The sequence below is a fragment of the Erpetoichthys calabaricus genome, chromosome 1 (assembly GCF_900747795.2).
Source record: "Erpetoichthys calabaricus chromosome 1, fErpCal1.3, whole genome shotgun sequence".
Classification (NCBI taxonomy): domain Eukaryota; kingdom Metazoa; phylum Chordata; class Cladistia; order Polypteriformes; family Polypteridae; genus Erpetoichthys; species Erpetoichthys calabaricus.
Window position 1 is genome coordinate 197,749,900 of NC_041394.2, and position 13,416 is coordinate 197,763,315.

The window sequence follows — 13,416 nt, forward strand, 5'->3', positions numbered from 1 at the left end:
GTGATTTTAAGAATTAGCTCAAATGTATGAAACAAAACATTGTGGTGAGGGGAACTTTTTCAGAATTAGTTGATGTTAAAAGTGGTGTTTCAATAGCTTCTCATTTCAATATACATATTGCAAATGATCTGGACAAGAAAATAATCAATAAGCTAGTTTATTTTGCAGTTAATAGTAAACTAGGTGGAAGAGCAGAGAGCGCAGAATAAACTGCATTTTTTGCTGAGGGACCTGAACACTATACTGGCTTGAGCAGATGAAACTTAATGTAAATAAGTTTAAAGTAATACATGTGGGAAGTAGAAATGTTAGATATAAATACATAATGGAAGGTTTGAAAATTAAAAGTACATCTTATGAAAGGAATCTCAGAGTCATAGTGGACTCGGGCCTCTCTGCATCAAGACCGAGGACCGGGGGGTTTTAATTGTTTAATTTATTTAATATTTTTTAAGTGATTTTAGTGCAGCCCAGTGTTTTAGCTTGTGCTGTTGCAAAGCACACACAGGTTTAGTTAGATTACTGGTCAAGCTGTGGAACATTAATTGGCAGGCACTGGCTATGGGATGGATCAAGTATATAGGAAAGGAGTTAGCACAAGACAAAGGAGTTGTTTTTTGAGAGAGTTTATTTATGCATTTATTTATTTAATGAAAGGAGAGAAGTGCTCACTGAGTGAAAGGAGAAATACTGAAGGGAGAGAAGGAAATGGCAGCATTAGTCAGGCTGACCACTTAAGGTTCCATGGTATGGCTTTACTCTCACCCGCTGATCTTTCAATCAGGTGAGAGGAGAAAAGGCCACCAGTGCATGCTGGAGGGGGAGATTCAAGACATAGTGGCATCCGTTGAATGGTAAGACACCCTTGGAGCTGTAGTAGCTGTCCTGGTGCTGCTTGGATCTGTGTGGGAGATCGGGGTTGTGGCGGGCTGCATCACGGCAGAAGCTTGATGCAGCAGCATTAACTGCATGGCAAGGTGCCCTGGGAGCTGCAGGCGGTACAGTTAGAATCTACGTGATGGATCAAGGATGTGGCAGGCACATATCACTGTTTTCCTGCTTTGGATGGAGAGAGAGAACGGGAAATAACAAAAAGAGTTTTGCTTCTCCATTGCTTGAATTTTTAGCTTTATTTATTGGATTATTTATTTGCACCCCACTGATTTTAAATGGAGGCAACACGGTGGCACGGTGGTGGCGCTGCTGCCTCGCAGTAAGGAGACCTGGGTTCACTTCCTGTGTCCTCCCTGTGTGGAGTTTGCATGTTCTTCCCGTGTCTGTGTGGGTTCCTCTGAGTACTCCGGTTTCCTCCCACTGTCCAAAGACATGCAGGTTAGGTGCATTGGCGATTCTAAATTGTCCCTAGTATGTGCTTGATGTGTGGGTGTGTGTGCGCGCCCTGCCCGGGATTTGTTCCTGCCTTGCGCCCTGTGTTGGCTGGGATTGGCTCCAACAGACCCCTGTGACCTTGTGTTAGGATATAACGGGTTGGATGATGACTGACTGACTGATTTTAAATGCATTGATTTTAATGGATAATTTATTGAATTATTTATTGATTTATTTATTTGGCTGCACTTTTTTGCACTTTGAATTCTCTGTTTTAATAATCTGCCTTCTGATTTTAAAGTCTCACTTGTTTGTCTCACTTACTCTGATCCATCTCGTTTCATAACTATCGATGTCCTGGATGAAAGATGATGACACTGGCTCTGAGTTTGGGGCATCAAAGTGCAGAAGTATTCATGAAGACTAATGGAATGTTAAGTTATATATCACATTATGTACAGCCAATGGCGATTATATTCAAGCTACTGTATATAATATACTAGTGAGGTCACAACTTGAGTGCTGTACAGTATACAGCTTGGCTCTCCATATTACAAAGAAGATGTAATAGTGCTAGAGAAAGCCCAGAGGACAGCAACTAAGCTAATTCTGGGACTGTGTACAGTGTACAGAGGATCCAGCTGTTGATTAAAATAACAATGATGTCACAGTATAAAACTTAATGACAAATTTAACACAAATGTTAGAACGTTTTTCTTTACACAAAGAACCACAGACACATAGAATAAATTAACATATGCTGTGGTAGAGAGTAGGAGTTTAGGGAGCTTCAGATATTGATTTGATGTTATTTTGGATAATCTAGGGAATACAATTGGTGGGCTGGTTGGATAGCTTTATCTCAATACAATTATTCTAATGTTCTATTACGTGCAATTTCAGGAAAAGCACCCAGATCAGTATGGAATTGAAAAAAAACAGAGCAGCAGATATTTTAAGGGTGATCAAAAATAGAAGACAGACATAGTGAAAGTTAAAACAATAGAAACTAAAGATAGGGAAACTTATTTACAAAATAAGACATATGTTAATAAACAATGGAACTGCTTCTTCTGTGGATTTTTTTTTTTTCCTGCAGGTTTTTTCTTTAATAGAGACAAAATTGGGAAGCCTTCTGACAGCCCACTCAACCGTAAATAAAATGGCTGCTATGACCTCATATGTTAAGCCAATCATAGTCTTGCTGGGTGCAGGAACAACGGGTCTTGAAAATAAAAGTTGGGATGCCAACCAGGTCATCCCGTTTACTTTAACAGAAAAGTTCAACAAAAAATCAACACCTCTTGGAGTTTAGGTGATTTTCCCCTTGGCATTTCAAATAAACAAAAAGACTTGGCTTTAGCAACAGGTTCAGAATCTGTTTACTCAAGAGCTCTGTCCTTCTGGGCAGGCAAGATTCTTATAACTGGGGAAGTGGAAGAGGTGAGGTTAAGTGACATCCCTGTGCAGTTTCTCGGTGCTGCAGTCAGAGAAGAAGACAATGTTACTGACAGCACCCCTTCTCGATTGAGCCCATGAGGAGATTGTCCAACGCTCAGGCATGACAATAGTAAATGTATCTACCAGCATGTGGCCTTACAGCAGCCAACTACACAAAATGGCGATAATCAAGGCATCACTGTGAATAATGGTAAAATAAACATAAATCAAAACAATACAAGATACAACTTTTTTTCAGAAATGCTGACAGCAGCAGTGGAAGTAATATAACATAGGAAGCCAATCAATTCCATTATGCTCTCATCTACACACCAAAACACTACTTATACAGGGCCAATTTATAGTAACCGAGGAGAGCAGTATGAACAACCCTAGATTAAAGCCAATGCAGACACGAGGTGAACATGTGAATTTCTCAGAGAAAGAATCCCACCAATGTTACACACATTATCTTTGCCTTATTTTGTTCATCTCAAATTACTGTATTTAACATGACTACAATTCTTAACTTAAGAACACATTAAAATAATAATTATATTTTTTTAATACCATAACTCTTAAATGTGTTAAATACATTTCATCAGTTACCATAACAGACTGGAGGAGATGGTGGACACCTGTAACTTTAACACTGTACTATACATAATTTCCTGCCACAGTAAAACTGCAAAAGTGAGATGTTATCTACAACATCCTCATAAAACTATCACATAGAGCTGTTTTCAAATATTGTGTTAGAAATGTTTTGATTGTATGATTCTTTTTGGCTTTATTTTATTCAGTTATCCCCCCACAATGGACTGATGCTCTGACCAGGGTTTGTTCATGCGTTGCACCCTGTGCTTGCCTGGACGAGCTCCACCTTCCCTTCATGCCTGTCGTGGTAAATGGGTGAACAAAACGGATATGTGGATTATTCCGTTATTAGCACCACAACTATCAGTACCATATGCACAGGCACAACTATTCACAAGGGAATGATTTATAATTTGCTGTGAACACATACAAAGATAATGTGCTTGTACATTGCTGTTAAGTAAGCACTACTCATTAAGTATTCCTGCCCAGTGTGACCAGACAGGGGCGCTCCAGCCACTCAAACCCGACACAAGCAGACACCAGGACACAAGTTCCAGCACAGCACTTTTTTATTATATGTGGGGAAGTGCTTTTCCCTTGCTTCCCGCAGCAGCACAGAACAAAGCACCAAGCACAACACAACACAATACTTTGTTTCTTCTTCTTCTCTCTCTCTCTTCTTCACCTCCACTCTTGTTCCGGCAAGCTTTGTCCACCTTCGTTCCGACTGTGGCTCCCAGAGCAGTGGTAGCTGGCTCCTTTTATAGAGCACCCAGAAGTGCTCCAGGTGTCCAGTGATCTTCTTCCAGCTTCACTTTCATTCCTGCAGCACCCCCTGGTGACACCCATGAAACCCAAAAGGGCTGCGCCAAACTCCAACTCTCATGGAGCCCTGTCGGAATCTGAGGTACTGCTGCAACCTGGGGGAGTTGCCACCTAGTGACCTGGGGGAGGTAATGCCGTGAGTCTACTCTCTCCCCTGGTCCTTCCACAACAAACGAGTCCCAGCTGGGTAATAGCCCCTGCCGTCCGCGACACCAGATATTAAAAACATTGGATGCCCAACCTAAGGCATACTGTGCAACTAATGCAAGTTTGAGGTCAGGTTCTTATGAAAGGCAAAATTATTCATCTTTCTGTACAAGAGATGCCTTCGGACATAAGCTTATGCTCAGTATCAACTGTCTGAATCAGAAGTCATCCATCCATCCATTTTCCAAATTTTATTTTTTCTAGTACACAGTCATGGGGTGCAGACATTTGGTACAAGGAAGGTGTAAGTGCCATGGAGGAAGGACAGACATCCCACCTGAGATGAAGGATGATTTCTTGCCTGGCCAGGAGGCCATAATGGAAGGATGGTGCAGGCTGGAACACCTTGCAATATTATTTCGGCAGGGAGAGAAGAATAATGGATGGACTGGGCAAAGGTGGATACCGGGAGCAATTATGAACTAGGTGACAGTGTTCCTCTAGGCTGATCCCAGTTTAGTCACCCACAGGGGGGCATGGTAATTAGAGTACTGAAGTGCAACCCTGTCAGGGTCCTAAGGTATCACCAGAGGGCGCTGCCGGGGGAGGACTATCCTGGTTTCCACATGACCCAGAAGAACCCCAGACAACCAATTTGGAGACACTGGAAGTGTTCCTGGGTGTGGCTTAAAAGAAACTCCACTGCCTCACCTCAGTCAGGAGGAGATGGGCAAAACTCACCTGGAGGAACGTAAGGAGAGAAAGATCAGTTATTTTATGTGTAGTTGTACAGTTTTAGTTGTGTGCATCCTTGGAAAGTACTGGGGAAAATAAAAATCCTTTATTTTAAGACTGAAACCATGTTAGATAATATTATGTCTGGTGTTTAGGGCTCAGTGGTGCACCCTACTGGCTACAAAGGAAACAATCCTGTTACTAACCATTGCATCCTTCAAGTTCAAGTTTCAGTTTATTGTCATGTGTACACAGTACAATTAGATTCTAACTTATATGTCTCCTTATATGATGACTAAATTACTGTAATGCACTCCTAACAGATATAAAAATACACAGACTGGTCACAGTTAGTTCAGAATGAAGCAGCAAGAATCTTAACCAACAAAAGAAAATTTGAGCACATCTCACGAGTTCTATTTTTGTTACACTGATTACCCATGTCCTTTAGAACTGATTTGAAACTACTATATAATACTCTAAATAATCTTGCTCATTCCAGTGCCTGCCCCCTTAAATTCCCTGTGGCAACCTTAGATCTTGTAATAGTAGTTTGTTTAATATTCCAAGAGCTAAGTATAAAGGAATTGATGTGTGATGCCCTGGTGCCCACAGCCATGGGTACCACCCTCATTTGGGACATCTAGTAGTTCAGGAACTGAGGATGGACTAAGGCAAGTGAGGCAAGAAAAAAGTTTGAGTGTAAAAAGTTCAAAAGTGTGTATTTATTAAAACCAACAAGCTGCAATGCCATTCTGCAGCATAGTTAAATGTCTTCAATAAATAATTCAAATCTAATAAATAGTGCATTGAGGTAAAACATTTCGAAAGCCAATAAATAGTAAAATGCACAGTTAAAATCGGAATCAGCTTTCTCGTATTTTTATCCTCAGGTGCCCCCCTCTCATCTCCCGTGCCAAAGGACTCTCTCTTTCTGGCTCCCTCTTGGCCACCTCAGGTGGCATCCACAGAGAGTTCTTGAAGTTCGAATCTCTTTCTCTGTACCACCTCAGCTGGTCACTGCAGTGAGATCCCCCAGAGGCCTCGAATGTTCCTGCTCCTCTCACTCAGCAGGATTGAATCTACACATGCTAGAACAGCACTCTTGACTAGATTCCACTAAGATCCACAAGACTGGTCTATTCTCTCTCTCACACTGGATACACTCTTCCAATTCTCTCCCTCTATCTTTCATTCCAACCATTGTTTTAACATCCCTCTTCTCTTGGGCTCAGACTTTAATACTGCGAGTGTAGGCACTATGCTAAATAACCCATGAAGCCACTAACGAGGGATTTTTGTGCTAATGTCTCTTTACCTACACTCACAAATCTCAGCTGCACTATAAAAAAAAAACTGCTCCTTGCCGTGTTTCCTCGGCCCCACGATATGCCATGACCCTCTGGTAAGTACACCAACAGAGATACGAAAGAAACTTTTAAAAGCCCACTTTTTAAAATAGGTTTCTTTATAGCTGCATTTTAGTTCTACTTCTAATAGATTATACTGTATATGCATAGAATTACTGTATATACTTCATGGATTTGCAATCATTATTAATCTGTACTTTTCTCTACTTTCTTTTTAGTTTTTTTGTAGTGGCTTTTTACGACACAACTACCTCATCAAAGTCTTGTACAGCTGTCTGTGATGTTTGAATGAAAGCAGATACTCCAACTGTTCAACTGTCGACCAGACCAACCACATCAAATCTTCTAAGACAAACTTTACAAAACAAGAAGAAACTACTTTAGCACATTTATGTTAGGTAGAATGCACAGTGGGGGTTGGGCAGTATTTTGGGGTTGGAACTCCTGCTGATTTTGTTTTTTTCTCTAGTGTCTCACCCCTGGAGTTTTATTTTAAATTTTTCTGTCCTCCCTGGCCATCTGATCATTAAACTGGACTTATCCTTAGATGCTTAAAAAGCAATCTATAAATACAGACTGTACTTTATCTGTTACTTGTAGATCTATGTTATGTGTTTATTAATTTATTCTCATTTACTATTTTTTGTACGTAATTAGTCACTCTTATTCTTACCTACTGTCATTTTTTAATTTAATTGCAACTTTTTCTTTGACATCTTGTAAAGCATTCTGAGCTATATTCTTTTCTTAAAAAAACTGTCTACTTTAGGCCCCTTACCTGAGGGAACCTTACAGGCCACAATGGATGTTGAGGCACTTTACACAAACATCCCCCATGATGATGGCATATTGGCATGTGAAACGTACCTCAGACAACATGATTTACCCACAGAGTCAGTTATACAAATGATAAAATTCACTTTTACACATAATTTATTCTCATTTGGACATGACTTCTACTTGCAACAAATGGGGACTGCAATGGGCTGTTGCTTTGCACCTCACTATGCAAACCTATTTATGGCAAAATTGGAGGAAGATTTTATGTCAACGTGCATCTCCGTTACATAGACAACATCTTTATAATCTGGCCAGTGAGAAGGACCTCATCCATTTTCATAATGAATATACAGTAATTCTTTCCACCCCAAGATAAAGTTGAAGCTGAATTATTCAAAATCAGAAGTCAGCTTTCTTGACACTACCATTCAACTGAAAGATAACACCCTTGTAACTTCTGTTTTTCACAAACTGACAGACAGACGGACCTACCTGAGAATTGACAGCTTCCACCCCAAGCATATAAGGCGCTCCATTATTTTCAGCCAAGCAATACGATACAACCGTATTTGCTCAGACCCGACAGACCGATATAAACAACTGCAGGAGCTCAGACAAGATTTCATCAGACAAGGTTACACCCCCAAAACAACAGACACTCAAATAAGAAGAGCTACTGACATACCCTGAGACAACCTTCTGGAATATAAAAACAAAGACAATAAGAACCGAATCCCCCTTGTTGTCACCTACAACCCACATCTTGAAGCACTTTGAAAAATTATAAAAGAACTTCAGCCAATACTACACAATGACGAAACACTGAAAAATATATTTCCAGAACCACCCCTCCTGGCATACAGACAACCACCAAACCTGCAGCAACTAATTGTCCGAAGCTCCCTAAGTGAACCAACAGAAAATGGCACAACTTCCTCCCTACAGAAAAGATGTAAAACATGTACCCACATTTATGATACAGACCGTATAGTTATACCACACTGCTGACTAGAACACTGCATAAAGGGATCGTTTTCCTGCAGATCATCTAATGTGAGCTACCTAATTCTCTGTATGAAATGTCCTGACACTGCACTCTGTGTGGGAGAAACTGGACAAACACTCCGCCGAAGAATGAATTTACACAGGTTCCACATCAAGCATGGCAACACAGATGCACCTGTAGCAGCCCACTTCAACAGCCAAGGACACCGTGAGAGGGACTTTAAAGTCACAATGCTTATGGGCAACTTCAGAACACAGCAAGAGAGAAAAGAATGGGAAGTCAAACTCATGCTAAAATTTAACACATTACAACATGGACTGAATAGAGACAAGAGTTTTATGGCCAGATATGAGGATTTTTTGCATCTCTCGGACTGACACAGTCAACCTGACTATAGGCATACATTGTATTGAAAAACTCATCAGAAATTTCTAAAGACTTTGTTGGACAGTTATCTTATCCAAAGATCTTGCCCATAAATTATTCTCCTCTATTGCTAAATGAATCTTAGCCTGAAGAGGTCTATTAATTTTTTACATTTAAGATGTCTCACTTAAAGGTTTTCCAATGTTGTATCTGTCCTGGTGTCTATATAAACACAGGGAACTCCAGTTTCTGTATTACATCTTGCCTGAAGAAGGGGCCTGAGTTGCCTCGAAAGCTTGCATATTGTAATCTTTTTAGTTAGCCAATAAAAAGTGTAATTTTTCTTGACTTCTCACTACATGTGAAAATGTACTGAATGTTATTATTATCTTCAGAATAGCAATGCAATACCAATAAAGGGTCTACAAAAAAGCGTAACTAAAATGCGACATATTGTACTACAGAAGCTATACTTAGAATTTAAAATCTGGTGAGCTTGCGTTTATGTCCTGCTGGGATTACTATTGAGGTAATTGCGTCGCTCTTTGCCGACATTGTTAGCGTAAAACTACATCTCCCACATAGCGCAATTGTCAGTGACGTCATTTGTATTTGCCCGGCGCCTGTAGCTAGAGTCATTCATGCAGAAAAAGAGAGAGGGAAGTCTAGTACAGCGACCTCCTGCGGAGACAAATAAACGCAACGGATTATCAACGACATGTGGCCGAGCCGATCGCAATTCTACAGCGAACTCTGCGTGCGTTAAAATCGGGGAAACTATTTGGTTATTTCGCGGTCTACAGGCAGATATTCCCGGAAATACAGGAGGCAGATGTGCAGAGGGAGACTCCATGTTTGCTTCTGGATAACCGCTGACGGTTCTGCATTTCTCATTCCACGTTAATTGCCCCTCTTTTTGAAAACGGTGAGTGGGATTTGGAAAATGTATGACGTTCTTCACAGCAGTAACTTTGTGCAGTTGAAGCCACTTTGGGAATTCATTTCTGCTTTCAAACGCGTTCCTCAGCTTAGCAGTTAGAGCAGTAATTGAGTTTCGAATGAGATTGTTTGAAATTATTTTAAGTCCCCCGAGTATTCTTTAATTTAAAAAGAAATTGAGATAAACTTCGCCACGTAAGTTCAGGCCCAGTGAGTTGGAGGGTCGGGCTTGTTTGCATGTGGCGAATAAGCGCTTTCGGCCTGATTTTACGAGGACTTATAAGCGGCGACGTTAAGATCGGTTAGCAGGTTTCAAGTTGCCTCTTAATCGCCATTGTACTTCATTCCGAGAACTGATGTAACCTTTTTGAATCGGGGAATGGAGAACAATGGGAAAAAATGCAAAACGTTTGGCCAGACTACCATCATTTTAGACCCATAGATCTTTAGAAAAAATATTTATCGTCTGTGTGTTTTTGTGCAAAATGTGACACTGATTGCGGAGGTTGGGGGCATAGTACATCTCAGTAGGTTTTCAGTTCCATGGCTTATGAACGACATTTTCAACCCTGTCGATTCTTGTACATGTAATATTGCGTCGCCCCATCGGTTTCCTCGCATTTAGAATCGGGTAGTGATTGTCAGCCATTCCGGTTTTGCGTGAGGCCTTCACGGTGCAAGGCCGATCGACGCTCGCTTCGCAGCTGCCCCTTTGTAGTTCTTAAAGAAGCCGGGATTGTTTTTCATGGAAATGAATTGGTGTGTGTGTGTGATGGAAGACCCCGCGTTTGAGCCGCAAACAGACCATCGCCTGGAGAAGAGAATTCCAGATTGTGTCTTCGTAGTTCAGTTTCATTTGGTAGTCTAGACTTTTATTTACGAGACATATTATTTCAGGCGCGCTTCCTCTCTCCATGGAGCATCAGTAGTATTTTGGTTGCGCATATGTTTTTGTTCACCATCCTGTGTGGGTTACTTTGCACTACTATGTACTGTGCAATTTGGGTGAAATCCTTTTAATTGTCGCAATGAGTTTAATATGTGTTGTTCCTTTGTGCAGTGGAAGGTAATTTCTAGACGTTGGGCATTAGCAGAGGGGGCTGGAGATTTAGAAACCCGTTACTAGCATTTGCATAAAATTACTTATGTTTTGATATTATTCATTTTTCTTGCTTACGATTTAATTTCCGCTATTCCTTCTGTGCAGTGTATGGCCATAATTTGCTTGCGTATTTTATTTTTTGGCCCAGATCTATTATTGCCTACTCACTTGGTATGCTTGCTTTGTTTTTATTCTTGAATGATAATAGATGCATAGTAATAAGACAGAAGTAACTGGTCACCCATGTATAGACGGATAGCTATAAATTATTAATCTAGAAAGAAATTGCAGGGTTACACAGCAGACAAAAAGACAATTTATAATTGAATTATAATAGTCTTGGGTATGCTAACAAGGTCCAAATACACATATAACATGAATTATCTGCAAGCAAATTAACAGTGTGGGTATTCACCAACTGTGAAGTGATTACAGTTGTACATACTGTACTTTAGATACCATTTCACAGCACAGTATATTGATCAGTGGCACAGTATATTGCAAATAGAGTCATGTTCTGTTAAGATGCCTGCTAGACCAGGTCAGTAAGCAGACAGGGACCAAGATTACTTCATCTGAGGGGTGACACATTATACATTCTGATGGCTGAGGGTAGAAACAACCATGCACTCCTTGAAGCACTGCAGTTGTCTCAGTCTGTTACTGAAGGTGCTTCTCTGTTTTGACATAACCTCATATAGGAATCATATTCATTTTCCAGGATAGTAGGCATCTTCCTGGGTAACCTCTGTTCTACCACTTCTTCCAGGGTGTTCAGCCTGACTCCCAAGATTGAAATAGCTCTTTTAATCAGTTTATTTAGTCTTTATTTTGGCACTAATGCCATTTCTCCAGCACACACAGAAAAATACACTGGTCACTACAGACTGGTAGAAAACATTTAAGAGTGGCCTACATACGCTGAGCAACCTCAGCCTCCTCTGGAAATGGAGGGACTCTAGCCCTTCTTGTATACTCTATGTTGATATTACACTCTGGTCTGTTGTTCAGGTGCACCCTGAGGTTTTTGTAAGACCTTATCACCTCCACATCTTCACCATCAACGAGACACAAGGCAGAGTTGGCTTGACCCTCTTGAAGTCTATGATTATCTTCTTTGTCTTAGTGATGCTAGGTGCAAGTGGTTCAGGTTGCTCCATTTCACAAGGTCTTTCTTTAGTGTCCTGTGTTCATTCTCCTGCCCAAGGCTGATACACCTAACTATAGCTGTGTCATCAGAAAATATTTGCAGTTGACATAATTCAGTGTTATCTAAAGTCAAAGTTGTACATGTTAAACAGAAATGGAGCCGGTACAGTTCACTGTGGAACTCCTATACTTCTCTTGATTATGTCATATGCACAGTTCTTAAGCTGCACAAACTGGTCTACCCATTAAGTAGTTATCAAAGAAGTAATAGTAGTATCCGTCCTTATTGACTGTAGTTTCTTCCCCAGAAGTTTGGGCTGTACGGTGTTGGCTGCAATAGAGAAGTCAACAAAACAGTGTCCTCTAAACTGTTTCTCCAGAAGGGAGTAGACTCTGTTCAGCATATTGGTGACAATATCGACCATCACTATGTAGTCCTGGTAGGAAAACTGCAGATGGTCCAGTACTCGGTGTACAGTTTGTGGACATCGTGAAAATTTTGCAGTTCTGGGCATCACCATTTGTAATTCTCATTACAAGAGAATTTAGCACATCATGTTAGCTTTGTTATCAGTACCTTCTAGCATAGAGAGAGGCATTTATTAGTCACACAGGAATATGCAGCATCAGTATGGGCCATGGTAGGATAACATAGCAAACAGTAAATTACCAAACAGAGCAATGACAAAAATCAATATATAACTGTTAAAAACTAAATAACATATCCAATAATGATTCTTTATGTTAAGGGAAGCTTACCAGATGCCTTTTTATCTGAGACTATTAAAGAAGTTTCAGGTATCACAGGAAGCTGTGACTGTTGTCTGCAGGTTTTTTATTAAAGGTTATGTAACCACCTTAATCACCAAGTGGTGTGTCATTGACAAGAGGCACCCCTTGGTGATATCCACCACTTCTAAACTTAATGCCTACTGCCTCCATGTGTTTAGTCAACTATTCTGAAACTTAAAATATACTACACACAGTGCATTCCAAGTTCAAAATGTATAGGATTTCACATTTGTTGAATAAGGAGCTAGAAAAACAAATTAAACAAGAAAATCTGCGTTAATCAAATGAATTCTGGGCACTTGCTGTAACAGTTTAAAGGTATATTAGGAAAGCGAAAGTAAGTTAATATACCCAACTAATTTTTAGAAATAAATTTCAAGACGGCTTAAAATAATTTTGTATTTTGAGATATCTGAAATGCAATTCAGTTGTAAGATGATAATCATTTTGAGATACAGTGGGGCAAAAAAGTATTTAGTCAGCCACCAATTGTGCAAGTTCTCCCACTTAAAAAGATGAGTGGCCTGTAATTTTCATCATAGGTATACCTCAACTGAGAGACAAAATGAGAAAAAAAAATCCAGAAAATCACGTTGTCTGATTTTTGAAGAATTTATTTGCAAATTATGGTGGAAAAAAAGTATTTGGTCAATAATTAAAGTTCATCAATATTTTGTTATATACCCTTTGTTGGCAATGACAGAGGTCAAACGTTTTCTGTAAGTCTTCACAAGGTTTTCACACACTGTTGCTGGTATTTTGGCCCATTCCTCCATGCAGATCTCCTCTAGAGCAGTGATGTTTTGGGGCTGTCGCTGGACAACACAGACTTTCAA

The 13,416-nt window shown here is 40.2% G+C and overlaps 1 protein-coding gene across 3 annotated transcripts in view; it reads left to right on the forward strand.

The window, feature by feature from the left end:
- scaf11 (SR-related CTD-associated factor 11) overlaps positions 1-13,416 on the forward strand; it is a 651,915-nt gene that overhangs the window by 516,442 nt on the left and 122,057 nt on the right. Inside the window, exon 1 of one of the 3 annotated variants that reach the window (XM_051928673.1) lies at positions 9,289-9,527. The exons of 1 other annotated variant lie outside the window; for it this stretch is intronic. The gene's annotated coding sequence lies outside the window, so the exon portion shown is untranslated. Of the gene's footprint in view, positions 1-9,288; positions 9,528-13,416 lie in introns of those variants that run through there. One more of the 3 variants, XM_028810656.2, reaches the window with a different exon arrangement.